This window comes from Schistocerca gregaria, chromosome 2, assembly GCF_023897955.1.
Source record: "Schistocerca gregaria isolate iqSchGreg1 chromosome 2, iqSchGreg1.2, whole genome shotgun sequence".
In the NCBI taxonomy this organism is placed as follows: domain Eukaryota; kingdom Metazoa; phylum Arthropoda; class Insecta; order Orthoptera; family Acrididae; genus Schistocerca; species Schistocerca gregaria.
Genome location: NC_064921.1, coordinates 466,116,263 through 466,131,406, shown reverse-complemented (window position 1 = coordinate 466,131,406; position 15,144 = coordinate 466,116,263). Strand labels below are relative to the sequence as shown.

Below are 15,144 nucleotides of genomic sequence, written 5' to 3'. Positions count from 1 at the left end.
ATGGATAGAGCATCTGCCATGTAAGCAGGAGATCCCGGGTTCGAGTCCCGGTCTGGGCACACATTTTCAACATGTCCCCAGTGATGTATATCTACGCGTGTTTGCAGCTAGGGTGTCCATTTAATTATCATTTCAACCTTAGAACCCTTTCTGTACATGAATATGCTCCAGCTGTGAGAACAATAAGCCTTTGCAATATTTAAAAATGTGTGTTAATGAGAGGGATCAACTTTTAGTGAAACATTTTGCAATTTATTTCTTTGTCAAGAGGAACCAACCACAATGTTATTCAGTCAACTTCAATATCTAAGTGCATGCCATCAGTGGACAGGATGGAATAAGAATATGGAAAGGATAGATTGCTCCTTGCCACATAGCGGGGGCATTGACATCCATACTGGCACAATGAAAGAGACTGCTAAAATATTAAACTTTCATACAAAGTCCTTCTTATGAAATAACAGGTACAGCAGTGAAAGAGTGATTTAGCAACCCTGTGGGTGATTTTGGCATGTTACATTAGGAATCAGAAAACGAGAGTTGTGCCATCTGGACATCCGAATTGTGCCATTGACCTTGATATTGATGTTCAATTGAGATGGCATCATGGATTGCTGACCAATGAACTGTTGCCGTGAATGAGTTTTACGAGAACGATGACATCTGTACGGCCACTCAGCACATATTTCATGCTCAATACAATCTCACATGTCACCCCAGTCCTGTCGCCGCATGTGAGTGCAGAATTGTGAAAAAACCTGTGATAAGCTGCAATCGGCGCTGACTTTGGTCGCGCAGCTTGAGGCTATTGCCAATGGGCACCACTGTGGGGAGCCGGACTTGGGTATCACGGGGACGTCAACCTCGTCCCGTCTGTCCCCAGTTCGGTCTGCCCCTGTGGTTGCCCCGGTTGCTGCCCGCAGTGGGGCTCAGCCCTCGCCTGTGGTTGATTGGGAGGTTGTTCCAAGGCGTGGCAGACAGCGAAAGGCGTCCCCGGAGGCTGATCAGAAAGCCTCCCCGGTGCGTCTGACAAACCGGTTTCAGGCACTGTCTCTGGCTGAGCCAGATGCAGCTGCCTGCCCTGTTTCAGAGGATCATTCTCAGCCTTCAAGGTCCGGGCAATCGCGGAGGGTGGGCTTACTGGTAGTTGGGAGCTCCAATGTTAGGCGCGTAATGGGGCCCCTTAGGGATACGGCGGCTAAGGAGGGGAAGAAATCCAGTGTGCACTCCGTGTGCATTCCGGGAGGAGTCATTCCTGATGTAGAAAGGGTCCTTCCGGATGCCATGAAGAGCACAGGGTGCAGCCAGCTGCAGGTGGTGGCACATGTCGGCACTAATGACATGTGTCACTTTGGATCTGAGGAAATTCTCTCTGGATTCCAGCGGCTATCTGATTTGGTGAAGGCTGCTGGTCTTGCTTACGAGATGAAGGCAGAGCTCACCATCTGCAGCATCGTCGACAGAACCGACTGCGGACCTTTGGTGCAGAGCCGGGTGGAGGGTCTGAATCAGAGGCTCAGACGGTTTTGCGACAGTGTTGGCTGCAGATTCCTTGACTTGCGCCATAGGGTGGTGGGGTTTCGGGTTCCGCTGAATAGGTCAGGAGTTCACTACACTCAGCTGGCAGCTACACGGGTAGCGGAGGCTGTGTGGTGTGGACTGGGTAGTTTTTTTAGGTTAGAAGGCCTCGGGAAAGTACGGGGTGGGCTGCAATGTCAAAGGGTGCATGGCAAATACAGGACATGCTTGGATCAAGGAACAGTCGGAATTATAGTTGTAAATTGTTGTAGTTGCGCTGGAAAAGTCCCTGAGCTTCAAGTCCTAATAGAAAGCACAGAAATTGATATCGTTATAGGTACAGGAAGCTGGCTACAGCCTGAAATAAGTTCTGTAGAAATTTTTACGAAGTCTCAGACGGTGTTCAGGAAAGATAGATTAGGCAGAATTGGTGGTGGAGTGTTTGTGTCTGTCAGTAGTGGTTTATCTTATAGTGAAGTCAAAGTAGATACTCCGTGCGAATTGGTATGGGTGGAGATTATACTTAAAAGCCGAACTAAGTTAATAATTGGCTCCTTCTACCGACCTCCAGACTCCGATGATACAGTTGCGGAACAGTTCAGAGAAAGTTTGAGTCACGTAACAAATAAATACCCCACTCATACGGTTATAGTTGATGGGGACTTCAACCTACCCTCAGTATGTTGGCAAAAATACTTGTTCAAAACAGGTGGTAGGCAGAAAACATCTTCAGAGATTGTCCTAAATGCTTTCTCCGAAAATTATTTCGAGCAGTTTGTCCACGAACCCACGCGAATTGTAAATGGTTGCGAAAACACACTTGACCTCTTAGCCACAAACAATCCAGAGCTGATAGAGAGCATCATGGCTGATACAGGGATTAGTGATCACAAGGTTGTTGTAGCTAGGCTCAATACCGTTTCTTCCAAATCCATCAGAAACAAACGCAAAATAATTTTATTTAAAAAAGCGGATAAAGTGTCACTAGAAGCCTTCCTAAAAGACAATTTCCATTCCTTCCGAACTGACTATGCAAATGTAGACGAGATGTGGCTCAAATTCAAAGATATAGTAGCAACAGCAATTGAGAGATTCATACCTCATAAATTGGTAAGAGGTGGAACGGATCCCCCGTGGTACACAAAAAAGATCCGAACGCTGTTGCAGAAGCAACGGAAAAAGCATGCGAAGTTCAGAAGAACGCGAAATCCCGAAGATGGGCTAAAATTTACAGACGTGCGAAATTTGGCACGGACTTCGATGCGAGATGCCTTCAATAGGTTCCACAACGAAACATTGTCTCGAAATTTGGTAGAAAATCCGAAGAAATTCTGGTCGTATGTAAAGTACACAAGCGGCAAGACGCAGTCAATACCTTCGCTGCGCAGTACCGATGGTATTGTTACCGACGACTGTGCCTCTAAAGCGGAGTTATTGAACGCAGTTCGCACCAGTGTTTAAGAAGGGTAGTAGCAGTAACCCATTTAACTACAGACCTATATCATTGATGTCAGTTTGCAGTAGGGTTTTGGAGCATATACTGTATTCAAACATTATGAATCACCTCGAAGGGAACGATCTATTGACACGTAATCAGCATGGATTCAGAAAACATCGCTCTTGTGCAACGCAGCTAGCTCTTTATTCGCACGAAGTAATGGCCGCTATTGACGGGGATCTCAAGTTGTTTCTGTATTTCTAGATTTCCGGAAAGCTTTTGACACCGTTCCTCACAAGCGACTTCTAATCAAGCTGCGGGCCTATGGGGTATCGTCTCAGTTGTGCGACTGGATTCGTGATTTCCTGTCAGGAAGATTGCAGTTCGTAGTAATAGACGGCAAATCATCGAGTAAAACTGAAGTGATATCAGGTGTTCCCCAGGGAAGCGTCCTGGGACCTCTGCTGTTCCTGATCTATATAAATGACCTGGGTGACAATCTGAGCAGTTCTCTTAGATTGTTAGCAGATGATGCTGTAATTTACCGTCTAGTAAGGTCATCCGAAGACCAGTATCAGTTGCAAAGCGATTTAGAAAAGATTGCTGTATGGTGTGTCAGGTGGCAGTTGACGCTAAATAACGAAAAGTGTGAGATGATCCACATGAGTTCCAAAAGAAATCCGTTGGAATTTGATTACTCGATAAATAGTACAATTCTCAAGGCTGTCAGTTCAACTAAGTACCTGGGTGTTAAAATTACAAACAACGTCAGTTGGAAGGACCACATAGATAATATTGTGGGGAAGGCGAGTCAAAGGTTGCGTTTCATTGGCAGGACACTTAGAAGATGCAATAAGTCCACTAAAGAGACAGCTTACACTACACTCGTTCGTCCTCTGTTAGAATATTGCTGCGCGGTGTGGGATCCTTACCAGGTGGGATTGACGGAGGACATCGAAAGGGTGCAAAAAAGGGCAGCTCGTTTTGTATTATCACGTAATAGGGGAGAGAGTGTGGCAGATATGATACACAAGTTGGGATGGAAGTCATTACAGCAAAGACGTTTTTCATCGCGGCGAGACCTTTTTGCGAAATTTCAGTCACCAACTTTCTCTTCCGAATGCGAAAACATTTTGTTGAGCCCAACCTACATAGTTAGGAATGATCATCAAAATAAAATAAGAGAAATCAGAGCTCGAACAGAAAGGTTTAGGTGTTCGTTTTTCCCGCGCGCTGTTCGGGAGTGGAATAGTAGAGAGATAGTATGATTGTGGTTCAATGAACCCTCTGCCAAGCACTTAAATGTGAATTGCAGAGTAGTCATGTAGATGTAGATGTAGATGTAGAATTGCAAAATGTGTATGCACACCAGAAATCTCACAAGAGTGGAAGAAGCCTTCATCCAAAGTCCCTTGTGTTATGCACACAAGCATGTGCTGCAGTTTGACATATTGGATCACAGTGAACATCAAATATTGTAAAAGGAACTGCAGTACCACCCATACAAAATTCAGGTTGTGCAAAAACTGAATGTGGATGACCTTCCAAAGAGACTAAGATTTTGCCAAGAATTGTTGGAAGTCATGAACGACAACTCAGGCCTGTGTGACAATCATCATGAGCAGTGACGACAATTTTTGTATGTCAGGCTTTTCTTTAACAAGCGAAACTTTAGATACTGAGCACCTGAAAATCCTGAAATGGTTCATGAAAAGTCACTTCATAGCCAGAAAGTGGTAGTGTGCTGCAGTGTATCATCATTTGGAATCAGAGGGCCTTATCATTTTGAAGATGATTATGGCAATGCTGTTACCATAGATGCAGAACGTCATCTTCACATGTTGATCCATTTCCAGGTGTGCCAACCTGCTGATCTTCCTGCAACAGCAAACACATTCTTCCAGCAACACAGGACCATGTGCCATATTCACGGCATTCCATTAACACACTACAGAACATCTTTTCTCGTTATATCACCTCCAAGAATGAGGACATTTCCTGTCTTCAAAGATCCCTTTACCTTTCAGCGTGTGATTTCTTCTTTTGGAGTCATTGTCTGGTGTGATCCACGGCACACCATCCAGGAACTGAAAGATCAAATTCGGTAGGAAGTTAATGAAATTCCAGTGCCAGTTCTGCAAAGTGTGACGTCTAACTTCAGTAAAAGACTTGAAATGCGTGTGAAGGGAAATGGTAGCCACCTACATGATGTCATTTGCAAATGATCGGCATTTTAACTTGCAAGCATTGTAAATTCATGTTGTATTTCTTTTAAACTGCTATGGACACATTTTTATTGCCGATGGAAGTTTGAAAACCACCTTTTTCCCTGCCACACCTGTTGTTAGAAAAAAAAACACAAGCACAACTCTCATCCACATGGCCACTGTTCTCAGGTGATTGAAAACACACAAACACACACACACACACACACACACACACACACACACACACACACACCATATTAGATGGAAAATGGAAATTCTAAAATGCAGAATGTATATGACCCGGGAGATCCGGGAAAAACCCGGGAATTTTTTCATCTGGGAGAAAACTGGAGAAAAAAACCCAGGAATTTTCCATTGTTTTTGTTTTCAGTTAAATTTTTGTAATTTTGACAGATAAGAACCAATACTCTAACAAAGGCTATTACTGTGTCCCACTAATTCAAAATAATACTGCAGTAGTAAAACATGAACAAGAGAAAAAATGAAAATAAAACTTAAATTGCCAAGGAAATGCACAATATACAGCAACAAAACACAGTGCTCATACAAGCATTTGCCAGCAAAAAAATATTTCAAAGGCCTTAGGAAGACCATGCAATGTTCCATAACAACAAATTACCTCTGATGAGTGTGACGTCACAACTATTTACATTAGATTCATTTTAGCAGTTATGAGCAGGATCATGCACATGCACAGTTGAGTAGTACCTTCTTCCGCTTCTGGCTACAGAAATGTGGCTGTGCAAGCAGTCGCAGCAAGCAGCTAGATGCTACCAGGAAAATTTTACTGAAGCCCCAAGCTGCCAGATCCATGCGTGCGCAGCAGGCCCATATCTAGGAGGGGGGGGGGGGGGGGGCAGCAAATTCATATTCTTGAGGGAAAAAACCTTGTTTCACAAAGCGACTAGCATCCAGCGCACATTAGTCTATCGATTATTCATATGACTTTGAAACGCATTCTAAGTTAGTTTCTGAATGAGTCATAAGTTGATTTGTGAATGCGTGCATAGTGTACATGATGTGTCTGTCAGGGGAAATCCTGTTGCATGTGGAAACAAACTTTCCTACAGACAAAAGGGGCCGCATGAGCTGAGTGGAGTAAGGCCAAACGGATGAATGCCAACCGCTTTCTGATTGTGTGGTTGATTGGGTTTGCGAATGACCAGCTTTGTTATAATTACTAGTGAAATCCATAGATTCAGACTACAGGAGTGGAAATAAATGAATAATAGGTAAGAAAGATTACATATTACCTTCTCAGTGTATCCAAGAAAATGAAATTTTGACAGAAAATTTTTGGCCAGATTGCTGTACTAGTAAGGGCCAGTTGTACAGTTCCCGGTTAGCAGCCGCTTTAAGTTCTATTCTGGAAGAAGCAAGGAAAATGCAAAGCTTTTTGCCTGTAGTGGGCCTAATAGGCATTTGATATTGGTACTTTGTGAATTATATTCAATCATTACAAAAAAGACCGTTTGTGTCAAAACAGTCTCATTTATTTGGTATGTGTTACAATTGTTGCAGTATTAGAAAGGGCTACTTTGTTTTATCTAGTAGACAGTGACAAAATAGACATAATCAGATCTGGAAACCACACCTTTCTCGGGTCCTATTTGTGTTAACAGCTTTTTCAGTATTAGACAACGACATTTCGACTTTGCATGTAGCAAACTGTTTGACGAACTTTGATGAGGTAATAGATTCTTTTGCAGAAAGGAAAGAATGCCATGTAAAGCTGTAGAAAGATAAGAGAGGAAAAAATTCTAGGATCTAAGGATTGAAGAAATTTGTATTGTCTTGCTTGTGTCATGTCTTTACTGGGTTCATGTATCCTATATTTAATTTCATGTCACACAAAGCATAAAGTTGTTAACTGATAGTGACTAAAGAGTGCAAATTTTCTGAAGAGTTCTTAAAAAAAAAGGGACAGGATGTCAAACCGGTCAATTGTAAGCAGGAGAGGCACCACAGGACATTTTAATTTCCACTGTCCTGTATATGGTTTATGGCATCCATTACAAAATATACACGTGTCAATTCCACAGAGCGAAGTACAGTGATGTGCGGTAGAAGAATGCTGTGTGAGAATGCGAGGCACTGCACTTTGGCACACTTACGACCAAATAACATGTGTTACATTTCCTCGAACACACGTTTTATGCATCAGACTCTTCAGAAAGATATGTGCTACAAAATAAACATATTTTTGAAAATTTTTTTTTTTTTTTTTTAATGTCCTATCTCCAACGCTCAAGGGAGTGGCGGGGTATTGCCCCGGTTTGGAAATATCGTAGATCTGTGGCTGATGTGCAGAGGTAGTGATTCACTATTTCCTCTTCGTTTACTGCTCTCACGTCAAATGAAAACAAAACATATTTCTGTGGCTGTGGCTGGGAGTTATTAAGTGAATTAAAATACATTTACATAATTATGGAAGGCTAAAATGTGTTATTAGTTGCAGATTTTATTTTTTTCCCCACCTTTCTGAGAGTCAAGGATTAATTGCCTTGCTGAACAATGAAGTTATTTTTGACAGTTTGCTGAAGAAGTTTTCTTTTATTAATCTTTCCACAGAGGCAGACAATATATTTGAAACAAAGTGTTTAATTCCACTCACTGTTCGCGACATTTAATGTGCACATTTTCAGCTTCTAGTACATGTGGCATTATGCCATAATAAAGAACCAAACATGACATAACACAGTACTGGTACTCAAAGAAAATGTCCATCCCGAAAACCACATTGAAAAGCTTAATATCAGGTCATGGCATACTTCACTGGGAATCTGGACATACGAATGTGCACTTTTAAATGCACACCTTTTAGTATGGGTCACAAAATTCCGATGCTCTTGGAGTATCCTCTGATGTCTAGTTTCTTTTACGACATTATGTAAGATCTTTTAATGTTTTACACGTAAGAACATATGAGCTCCCTACGACATGGTAGCTGTGCAAGCACAGTGATGCTTGCCATCTGGCACTCTTTGGCAACTGCAGAAATGAACCTATTTCTAACAGTTTGAGGAAAATATTCTGAATGATGGTTTGAAAACCATTACCATCAAAGTACCATTCTGGCAGTTACACCAGAACTATGTGCAAGAATGTATGATGAATTTCTTAAATCACAGAGCATTTGACTCTCATTTAAAAATAAACTCTTTGATGATAAGCTATTTAGATGAATTTTGAGCCCAGAAGATCAGACATTCATGTCGTTATTAAAAATTGTACTCGCACATTTGTGTGTGATTATCTTAAATTGTAATAGGCGCATAAAAGACCAACATTATATGTGAAAGCTTAGCTTCTCTTGCAGTGTATTTATCTTAGAGACCAATATTATACATGAAAGCTTTGCATTTTGTGTAGCAACACTATGTATATTAATTTAAACCACTAACTTTTTCTGTTTGTCTGTTCGCGTTACTTAACAGTGATGTTGCTATTGGCTGACTACATCATGTGTCCTAAGCTCTGAATACCCGCTGTCATCGGCTGGCAAGATCATGTGACATGAGCTATGACTGGCTTACAAAACGCATCGAAACCTCGATTTCAATGCTTTGGAAAGTAACATGTGGTGTTTGGTGGAATTCGAATTTCATAATACGAAAATATGCAGGGTACATGTTGCTGCACATCAAAGATGTTTCCAAAATGCATTTTTTCCCCTGTGTTTCGTTTTCTAAAGTGCCGGGAAATTCTACGCCCTGCAGAGTGAAAATCTCGTTATTTGGACAGTTTAATAATATCTAAACTGGTTTTATATACCATTTGTAATTGTGAATGAGAGGTAGATTAACTAGAGTCAGTAACAAAACACTCATCAGAGCAAATGGTGTAAATCGGTTGTCTTGCACCAAAATGGGTGGTGTCAGTTTAACCAGCTGGGAAATTTATGGTCAGTGTTTTTTGGAATAGAGAAGAGATTCTTCTTAACGGTTACCTTGTAATGGCCAAAACAATAATGAATAAAAATTACACACATATTCAATATCAACTGGATGTCAAAATACATGAAAAGAGGCATGGACTGAAAAAACTGAAAATATCAATGTTCTTCAGGGTGGAATGCATGGCCACAAAGATGCTGTGGCTCTGGGAAAACTGAGATTTGATGCATGATTAGTTGTAACACCTATCCTGGTCATAAAATTTGACACCCACTTGAGTGCACCTGATCCTGCATCTGAAGCAATTGGATTCTTAAAAACATTTCTAGCTGAATTAAAAGTTTATGGCAGCCATAGAAGGTCATTTTGCAACCCTTTTAGAATCGCATATCTTGCTACAACTTACTCACTACAAAAACATTGAAAAAATGCTTTTTTATTCAGTCAACATATTTCACTTGCAGCTCAAGAAATTTTCTCGTTACAATAATAAAGCTGTGCTGTGATTATCATTAATTATATGTGATTTTTTTTCATTCGTCTTTTACAGTGACTTGTTCCCCATGTTTAATAACATTGGCTGTCAAAAACTTTAAAAACAAATTGTAATTTTCAGGCAAATGAAGAATGTGTTAGGGGAAACTCTTTCTATATACACATAATGGATAAAAGACTACAAAGTTTTATGACTAAACAGACTGTAAGCAAATACTTCCGAAGACTAGTCGCAGCTGAGACATTAATCTCAAGAATGTGTGTTTTTGGCAGTTAACGATTAAAGTACCTGAGCTATGAACATTGTAGTGTTGCATAGATTCTTTAGATGGTATGCTTATGAAGATGGTTCAGATGTACTGCTTCAAAAGAATTAGTTTATGCGCAATCTTGCAACATATTTTTAATTTTTGTCTTATGACAAAACTTGGTTTCTTAAAACCATGTGCCAGTAACTGCCTCAGCAATGAAAACATGACATAATCATTTATGTGGCAAAAGGAGTATTGTAGTAGGAGAGCATCTTTGCTTCTCTCAAAAACTGAACTGTGAAGAACCATTTAATATAATTGTAGTTGTTTATTGTATTTCATTATGACATAACTTCGAACACTTGTATAGAACTTCACAATTCAGAAATATTGTAACATAATGATTTTAAGAGAATGTTATAGTTTAATATTATTTATTGAAAATATTGTTCAAAATAAAACACAAAGGATCTTTGAACCGAACTGTTAGTGCAAATGTCCCTCAGATGGTTGAAATTAGATTGGGAGAGTGACTATGTGGTCATGAGGCTTTCATGTTCCCTGGTCCCTATTTACTGTACAACATATTTTCTGGCATGTGAGTAAAAGGAAGGTAGATATATAGGCCATCTAATGGAGTACTGTGTGTTCAGTATCATACTGAAGGTGGAGGGTTAAAAGCTGGCCTTAGTTAAGAGCCTTAAGAAAATAACAGAAAAGTTAACACAGGCTAACTGGATGGGGATTGCGCTCTCTCTATTGTGATGCCACTGTATCGCTTCAGTCAATCATGATCTTACTGATTGAAGACTTTGTGATTGGCTAATGCATATAAAATATTCACTGAGCAATAGATGGGAGTATGAAAACATAGTTTTCAAGTGTTGAAGATTCAGACCTAAATTCTATTATGACAAGATGCAGATCACAGAGGACAAGGTTATTGCAGTAACAGAACAGAAAAGGCACTGCAGCCCAGGGCATCAGTTATAAAAGGCTGCTCAAAGTTTCCCTGGAAGAGTACAATTTAGTCATTAAACATTACAGATAAATTTTGTTGCCACATCACAGATGTGCTCTGGTAATATTTGATATTGTAGTGTAGTGACACCTTTTCAAAAAGGAATGGAAAATTAAAGGTGAGTGGCTCCTTTTGCCTGTGTCAGGGTTTAAACCAATCCTCTTTTTCAGGGGAAAAAAGTGTAAAGGTAAATGGTGAAACTTCTTGTAAATGGTCGCATACTGAAACTGTGCTATCATCAGCATTAGTCCCTTCTTCAAATAGTCACACAATTCATAGATAACAAACAGCATTTCATTAGGTTCATACTGTCTTGGTTGTATGTGAACTTAGGTTGTGAGAAAACATAGTTTTCATGAAGTGTACAACATAAGGCACATAAAAAAGACAGGTCTGCAAAATTTTGACTCAGTGTGACCCCCCACCCCCACCCGCAAAGAATCAGTGGTATTGGATCTGCCGTAGTGTGGTTTTTACGTGACTTTAATATTGATCATGTGTCAGTACAAGATGAACCAAGAGTAATTACTTGACAGGAAGACCAAAATCTAGCCGTAAGTGCTCCATGCCAGCGGTGTTGGCTGAACAGTTTACAGCAGTACTGGCTTTCATGGCCAATGTTTGCATCTTTGGTAATTTTTGTAGTAGGGGCAGTAGGCCATGGTCCAAGGCTTGTTTCTGTGCCTTGCATTTCACTTCAAACTGCTGGAGACAGCAGCAGAGACTATAAAGACACAGGTAGTATTTTAATGCTTAAACCAGCTCAGAAAGCCGAATTGTGTACATATACTTCATCCAGGCAGTGGTAATGTTTTGTCATCAAGAGCACACTGCCTGAGATCACAGAGTCATTTTGACATGTGCTATGAAGCTTGTACTGAGGAATAGTTGGTGCTCTTTGCTTTAGTTAGCCATAAGGCCACATCCTATCTAAATTCACTGTCCTCCTTTATTAGATATTTTTGTGCTTTTGAATTTCTGTGGCCCTTCTTTAAATCCTAGCATAGTAATGATAGGACTTCGAAAACCGCATTATTAGATAAACAAATTTGGTAGTACCCTGGTCCCAGCACATGATCTCCCATTGCTGATTTGTCTGTTTTCTCTAGACAAAAGTTGCTCCTGTGTTCTTTAAGTGGGGTGTTAATGCTTGTTTTTGTAGTTCGTATATACATGTGATCATATGTGCAAGGGATATTGTACACTGCTGGTGTGCAACCTGCCGACGTAGGGCCTTTGCAGTGTTCAAATATTCACACACTGTTCTTATCAGTTTAAACACTATGTCAGTATAGCACACTGCGAATTTTACAAATGGGAGGAAAACTATTCCTTTTTCTGGTTATTCTTTGCTAAAAGCTCCAGATTTTTAGTATGCAGTGCTTATTTATCTTTTTGCCAGATTAGCCATTTTCTTTTGAAAGTAATTAGGTCAGTCCATGTCAAGTCATCCAGGCCATGACACCCATTATCTGGTTGTGAACTGAGGTTCTGTGTACTGCTTTTGTATCTAATATCATGAACTTTTGCCAGTTTTTATTGCTTTATATACATTCTGTTGGTAGCAATTGCTGAAAGTTTAATGCAATGCATTACTTCAAAGCAAACTGTAAAAATTTGAAAATTGGCTGTAAACATTTGAAAATTGGCTGCAGTTTTTAAACAATAAATGGTATGTTGACAGTTTTTCCCCTGAATATCCTTTATGACATGCAGTTTCTGAAAACATGTTAGAATTGTCCAATTAATTTTTTGTAAATTAATTCTATTTAATTTTATTGTGAAATTAGAAAAATAATATTTTGGACAATTGCGAGAGCTGCATATCTGATGAATCAGTGTGCGGAGTGGCATTCATCTGGGAGGATGTGTTGCTTGTCCAGTGATTTCCGTAATACTCTGTGTTTGGTGTGTGGCGATTTTACAATGGATCCGTGAACATAAAAATGCATGTGTATCAAATTATGTGTGAATCTCGGGAAAAGTGCTACGGTGACCATTGCAATGATTCATCAAGTGTTTGGGGGACAGAACATGAGCCGTACGCATGTGTTTGAGTGGCATGCTCGGTTCAGGGCCAGCCATACAGACGTCGAAGATGATGCTCACACTGGAAGGCCCATTAGCTGCACAACGCCAGACATTGTTGCCAAACTTTAACAATTGGTTCGTGCCGATCGACATAAAACCATTCAAGACCTTGCGGATGAAGTGGGTATTGGTTATGGGACATGCCAATGAATGTTGACTGATGAATTGCGTGTGCATCGTGTCACCGCAAAATTTTTGCCAAGGATCTTTACTGCCGATCAGAAGGCACAGCGTTTTGAAGTGTGCAGGACCTTCGTCAGACCGCATCTGATGATCCAACCTTCTTGTCATGGGTTATCACCGGTGACGAGAGCTGGATTTACAGTTATGACCCAGAGACAAAGCAACAATCGTCCCAGTGGAAGAGCCCATTCTCTCCAAGACCCAAAAAAGCGAGACGGGTGAAGAGCATGATCATTGTTTTCTTTGATACCAAGGGAATTGTGCACAAAGAATTCATCCCACCCAACCAAACAGTGAATTCTGCATACTACTGTGACATTTTGCGACAGCTCCATGAAAACACGTGGCGATGACAACCCAAACTTTGGTGTCAAGGGAACTGGTTGCTGCATCTCGACAACGCACTCTGTAACACGTCCTTGCTCACGAGGACCTTTTTGGCAAAAAACAACATGGCGCTTGTACCCAACCCACTGTACTCTGACAGATATGGCACCTTGCAACTTCGTGCCATTCCTAAAACTGAAACTCAAGTTGAAAGGCCATCGGTTCGACACTCTAGAGAGGATTCAAGAAGCATCGCTGGCAGTGGTAAACACCCTCAAAGAACAGGACTTCCAGAAAGTGTTTGACTAGTGGCAGAAGCGGAGGGACCAGTGTGTACATTCAGATGGGAACTACCTCCAGGGTGATGGTGACCATTAGTCCAAAAGTAAGGTTTCAACAGATGGCAGCACCAGTCTTGAAAATTTTGGATAGCAGCTCGTATAAATAGGGATGCTCATTAATAAAAAAATATTGAGGAGAGGCCCACACTGGGGATCTTGCCCTGGGAAATTTTCCAAATTTTAGATGAAAAATAGTGAGTTTTAAAGTTTTTTTTAAAGCATTTTAGACTCATATGATCAACATTAGAACCCCAAAATATGGACTCGTGATAACTTGACACTCCGGGTAACTCAACAAGCCTGACACATGTTTTGGCTTTGAAAACAGAAACAAAACATAAACACGCACGATATTTTTATAAAAATCTAATTTATGTTGTTGTACAGGGCGAATCAAAATTCATGCACTTGGGCTTCGCAGTATGATTCCTCACATGCCAGCGACAAAAAAATGTCTGTCTCAGAATTTCGTCCGGCGAGTACATCCGACAGAAAAAGGATGTTAAAAAGTGGCAATCTGGCAACACTGTAACCACATGTATGATGATTACCTCTGTCAGTACATATTAGTTGTGGTGTACAGTTAGTCCAGTGGATAGAGTTTTGTGTTAGCATGCAGGAGGTCGAGGGTTCGATCTCGGGTTGAGGCATATGTTTTTTATTTGGTAAATGTAGTCTAGGTGGTACAGTATCTGGCATCTTAATCCTCAACAGCGATTGCAGCAGGTCCTCTAGAAAACATTTGCACTTACATACTACAATTGTAGAAATGGAGGATTGGTCAGCTTTGAAAGAAGCCCTTTCCACGTCGTGGGTGTGAATTTGTTCGCACCATTTCATTTACTAGATGCGAAACCTGGTTTCTTTGTACCCTTCTCCAATGATCCCATAGATCAGAACCAACTATTATTCTTACCTTCTTGAGGTCCATTACATTCACTTAGGGCCAGTAGGGCTAGGAATGTGCTTTGAAAATAATGTCCAAACTCAGTTACTATTTGTATGTGTTATCACCAGGGTCCAATTAATTATGCCTTTCAACATTGAGTCTGATAACCGCATGCTGTTCAGTATGTATCTCAGTGCATTATTATTATTATTATTATTATTATTGTTATCGATGGGATTGTGGAAACATCACATCTGTTACTGTTAGGGAAACAGTGTAATTCGAAACTGAACGTTTCACAGTTAGCGCTGTCGGAGGGGTAATGCACATTATGTGCAACAGCATGTAGGACTGACTGATGAAGTGTTTATACTGTATGCACTGTCCACCGGACAGGGACTAGTTCTGAGCAGAGTAATGTGCCTGTGATAGATTCCAATGTACATGTGTACACACATTGAATTTT

The 15,144-nt window shown here is 40.6% G+C and overlaps 1 protein-coding gene across 2 annotated transcripts in view; it reads left to right on the top strand.

Annotated features, from left to right (window-relative positions):
* Positions 1–15,144, top strand: part of LOC126326024 (G patch domain-containing protein 11) — a 123,262-nt gene that overhangs the window by 84,556 nt on the left and 23,562 nt on the right. Inside the window, exon 6 of one of the 2 annotated variants that reach the window (XR_007560491.1) lies at positions 9,697–12,544. The exons of the other annotated variant lie outside the window; for it this stretch is intronic. The gene's annotated coding sequence lies outside the window, so the exon portion shown is untranslated. Of the gene's footprint in view, positions 1–9,696; positions 12,545–15,144 lie in introns of those variants that run through there. 2 annotated transcript variants of the gene reach the window in all.